Source organism: Galeopterus variegatus, unplaced genomic scaffold, assembly GCF_000696425.1.
Source record: "Galeopterus variegatus unplaced genomic scaffold, G_variegatus-3.0.2 Scaffold30311, whole genome shotgun sequence".
Taxonomy (NCBI): Eukaryota; Metazoa; Chordata; class Mammalia; order Dermoptera; family Cynocephalidae; genus Galeopterus; species Galeopterus variegatus.
Window position 1 is genome coordinate 2,510 of NW_007756422.1, and position 4,621 is coordinate 7,130.

At 38.0% G+C, this 4,621-nt stretch overlaps 1 pseudogene; it reads left to right on the forward strand.

The window, feature by feature from the left end:
* Nucleotides 1-3,772: 3,772 nt before the first annotated feature.
* LOC103583913 lies at nucleotides 3,773-4,581 on the forward strand (annotated as a pseudogene).
* The last annotated feature ends 40 nt before the right edge of the window (nucleotides 4,582-4,621 follow it).

Below are 4,621 nucleotides of genomic sequence, written 5' to 3' on the forward strand. Positions count from 1 at the left end.
GTTTGTTATGACTGGATTATTTCACGTAGCACAACGTTCTCAAGGCTCATTCATGTTGCATTATATATCAGTACTTCATTCCCTTTTATGACTGAGTAATATTTCATTGTATAGATATACACTTGTTTATCATTTACCATTAGATGGAACTTTGGGTTCTTTCCATTTTTTGGCTATTATGAATAATGCCAATATGAACATTCATGTCCAAGATTTTGCATGGATATATGTTCTCATCTCTCGGTTACATACCTAGGAGTGGATTATCTGTGTTATACGGTAACTCCAGGTTTCATATTCTGAGGAACTGCCCAAAATGTCTTCAAAACAGATACACCATTTTACTTTCCCACCAACCATGCATGAGGGGTACAATTTTCTCCCCAGCTTTGATGGTCCTAGTTACTGTCTTTTTAAAAAATATTTTAACCATCTTAGTGGGTATGAAATGGTATCTCATTGTTCTTTGACTTTCATTTCCCTTATGACTAATGATGTTAAACATCTTCCATGTGCTTGTTGGATAGTTCTATATCTTTTTTGCATAAATGTCTTTAAGTCTTTGGGTTTTTAATTGGGTTAATTTGTCTTTTATTGTTGAAATATAAGATTTATATATATACATATTCTAAATACAAGTCTCTTTTTCACTTTCTTGATGGTGTTCTTTGAAGAATGCAATTTTATAATTTTGATGAAGTCTAATTTATTTATATCTTCTTTTGTCACTCCGAGATCACAAAAATTTTGCCACACATTTTCTTCTAAGAGTTTTATCGTTTTAGCTCTTACATATAGGTTGTCCATCCATTTTGAATTGATTTTTAACATAAAATGACATGCGGAGTGTCTAACTTTATTCTTTGGCATGTGTATCTCCAGTTGTTCCAGCACTATCTCTTGAAAAGACCATTTTCCACCTTAAATAGTTTCAATACTCTTGTTAAAAATCAAGTGGTCATAACATATGGATTTATTTCTGGAATTTGAATTATATTTTATTGCTCTACATGTCTATATTATATTTTATTCCTTATGCTATATAAGGAAACATTCTACTACATTGTTCTTACTACTGTAGCTTTGTAGCAAGTTTCAGTATCAGAATATGTGAATCCTCCAACTTTATTCTTCTTTTTCAAGATGGCTTTTGTTATTAGAATTAACATGCCAATTTCTGCGAAAAACAAATTGAAACAATAAAACCAGTTTTTATAAATATTGTGATAAATCTTTAGATCAATCTAGGGCATATTGCTGTCTTAATGATAATAAATCTCCCATTCTATGAACACACGATATATTTCCACTCACGTAGGGCTTCTTTCATTTTTTTCAATGATGTTTTGTAGTTCTGAGAGATAAGTTTTGCACTTCTAGTGTTAAACATATTTCTAAGTTGTTTATTCCTTTGGCTGTTATTGTAAATGGAATTTTTTATAAATATCATTTCTAGATTGTCCATTGCTAATGTATAAAAATAAAATTGATTTTTCTATATTGATTTTGTATCCTAGAGCCTTGCTGAGCTAATTCATGAGTTCTAATATATTGTGTGTGTTCATCACAGATCTATTTACAATAGCCAAGATATGGAAAAAACCTAAATGTCCATCCATAGATGTATGACTGGATAAAGAATGTTGTATATATATATACCATGGAATACCACTCTGCCATAAAACAGGATGAAATTCTGCCATTTAAAGCAACATGAATGAGCTTGGAGAAAATTATGTAAGTGAAATGAGCCAGACAAAGGGGAAAAATATCACATGTCCTCACTCATAAATGGGAGGTAAAAGAGAAAGAAGAAAGTAAAGAAAGACCACAGTGGTGCATTGGACTTGCAGAGGGAGAGAGAATACCTAGGGTTGCCAGAAGGCAGGCGAGAGGGGGAAGGTAGAGGGAGGTCAGGATTGGGTGGGGAACACAGGGAATAATCGCAATTTGTGGTAACGGGCATGCTGATAGCATTGATCTGACCATCATATCTTGGGCACAGGTGGTGACAATCAGCCTTGTACCCCATGAGTATGTACAATCAAAATAATAAATAAATAAATTAATTAATTAATTAATTAAGATAAGAATTTTTTTGTGTGTAGATTACCCTGTGTTTTCAATATACAAATAATGCCATACATGACACATAAGTAAAGAGAGTTTTACTTTTCCTTTCCAATCTTGACACTGTTTATTTCTTTTTCTTGACTAACTGCCCTGGCTAGAACATCCAGTTCAATATTAAAAATAAATGTTGAGAGCAGACTTGCTTGCCTTGTTTCTCATCTTAAGGAGAAAGTATTTGTTCTTTCACATTAAGCATCACGTTATCTGTGGGGTTTTCATAGCTACCTTTATAAGGAAGAGGAGGCTGTATTCTATCTCTAGTTTATCAAGTGTTTTTAATCAAGAAAGGGTACTGGATTTTGCCAAATGCCTTTTATGCGTCAGTTGAGATGGCCACGTGTTGTTGTTTTATTTCTTTCTTTTTCTTTGTTTCTCAAAGAAAAACGTTGATGGATTTCTTTATGTTAAACCACTTCATCATTCCTGGAATATATGCCATTTGGTTATGGTGTATAATATTTTTTACATGTTGTTGGATTCAGTTTGAGGGTATTTTGTTAAGGACTTCTGTGTCTATGCTCCTAAAGGATATTAGTTTGTAATTTTATTTTCCTGATGCTTTTGTCTGGTTTTGGTATCAAGGTAATACTGACCTCATAGAATGAATTGCTTGAGGTTTGAAGAATAAATTAAAGAGAAAATGATAGTGCCAGATAGACCAACGAAGAGGCTGTGGCAATCATTCAGGTGGATATGATTTATATATATTTTATAGTAGTTATAACGAGAATAGATGTGTGGAAAGAAGAAGCCAACATTAAATATAAAGAATAAAAAAGCCTTAATTTATTCTTCCTAATCAAGACAGAGTTATGCATGTAGGATGTAGGTAGCATCTCTGAACTACACAAACTTCTGATTTTATACAGGCTTTAAGAAGAAAATCAAAATGAATTGAAACGTTCAGGAATTGTCAGACTTTCATAAGTGGGTATGTGTGGAGTGTGGCTCTTAGTTTGCTGCTACTTATTGACTGGCTTTCAGAAACATGGTTACTGATACGAAGTTGTAATTGATCAATTGGGATGGATTTAAACTTATTGATATAAATTTAAAAGTTATTCTGGTGATTACTTAATATTATGGACAAAGAAAAATAGGCATATTTTATTCTTAGAGAGAAATGAGCAAATAAAAAGTGAATTCAGGGCATATGCTGATTTAATGGAATGGTTAAAAAAAAAAAAAGAGGAATATGTTAAAAACGTCTTTTAGGTTTCTGGTCTGGATGACTAAACGTGAGCTCTGCTAGGCCAAGAATCTATCTCTTTTGTTGACTAATGTACTCCAAGCTTCTAGGGAAGATCCTGGTATGTAGAAGGCACTATATAAACTGTTCTAGGCACTATATAAATATTTATGAAGAAAAAAGTTGTTTCCGTTAGCCCAGGAAACGTTAATGAAAGCATAAAATTCTAAACATATTCAATTTCAGATCTCTTTAACATATCCAAAAGAAGGTACCTCCAGAAGGTCAACTGGAGTATTTAGGACAGGTATTTATTCTGACAAGATTTTGCACAGAGCCGCGGTTGGTCTAGCGGGAAGGTCGCGAGAGCGTGAGGCGACCCGTGGAGTGTCGCGCGCAGTTAGGCAGCAGCAGCAGGCGCAGTAAACACCGTGTGACGGAGCCACGAAGCACTATGAGGTGAAGATTCTGGACACAAAGAGAGGGAGAAGCCATGTTTCCTGGACAAGGTGGAGCCTCACGCCACCATTGCTGAGATCGAGAACCTCTCACCAAGACCCATCCGCAGTGGTACCCTGCCCACCAGTCCCTTCGCCTGGACCCCAAGGGCAAGTGTCTGAAGGAAGAGGATGTTCTGCAGAAGCTGCTTGTGAGCACCACGGCCACACTCTACTTCCAGGACTTGGGGGGCCCATCTCAGCTGGGTGACAGTGTTCCTGACGGAGGACGTGGGCCCTTTTTCAGCAACCTGCCTTTCTACTTCCGGGTGCCCTTCATCTATGCCGCGGACACGACTTGACGTCCAGCCGGCACACGGCGGTGCACCTCGCCTGCGCCTGCTGTTCATTCCCCTACGTCAAGCACCTGCTGGAGACGCTCTTCGTGCACCGCCTCCCCCACGGCACCATGCCTTTGTGCAGCATCTTCAAGAACTGTACCTACTACTGGGGCTTCGCCGCGTGGATGGCCTACTACATCAACCACCCTCTCTACACGCCCCCACCTACGGAAGGTCAAACTGGCCCTCGCCATCTTTGTGATCTGCCAGCTGGGCAGCTTCTTCATCCACATGGCCCTGTGGGACTGGTGGCCTGCAGGGTCCAAGACCAGGAAGATCCCATATCCCACCAAGAACCCCTTCACGTGGGTCTTCCTGCTGGTGTCTTGCCCCAACTACACTTATGAGCTGGGGTCCTGGATCGGCTTTGCCATCATGACACAGTGTCTCACAGTGGCCTTCTTATCCTTGTTGGGTAAGGGTAAGCACCACAGCTATTTGAAGGAGTTCTGTGACTACCT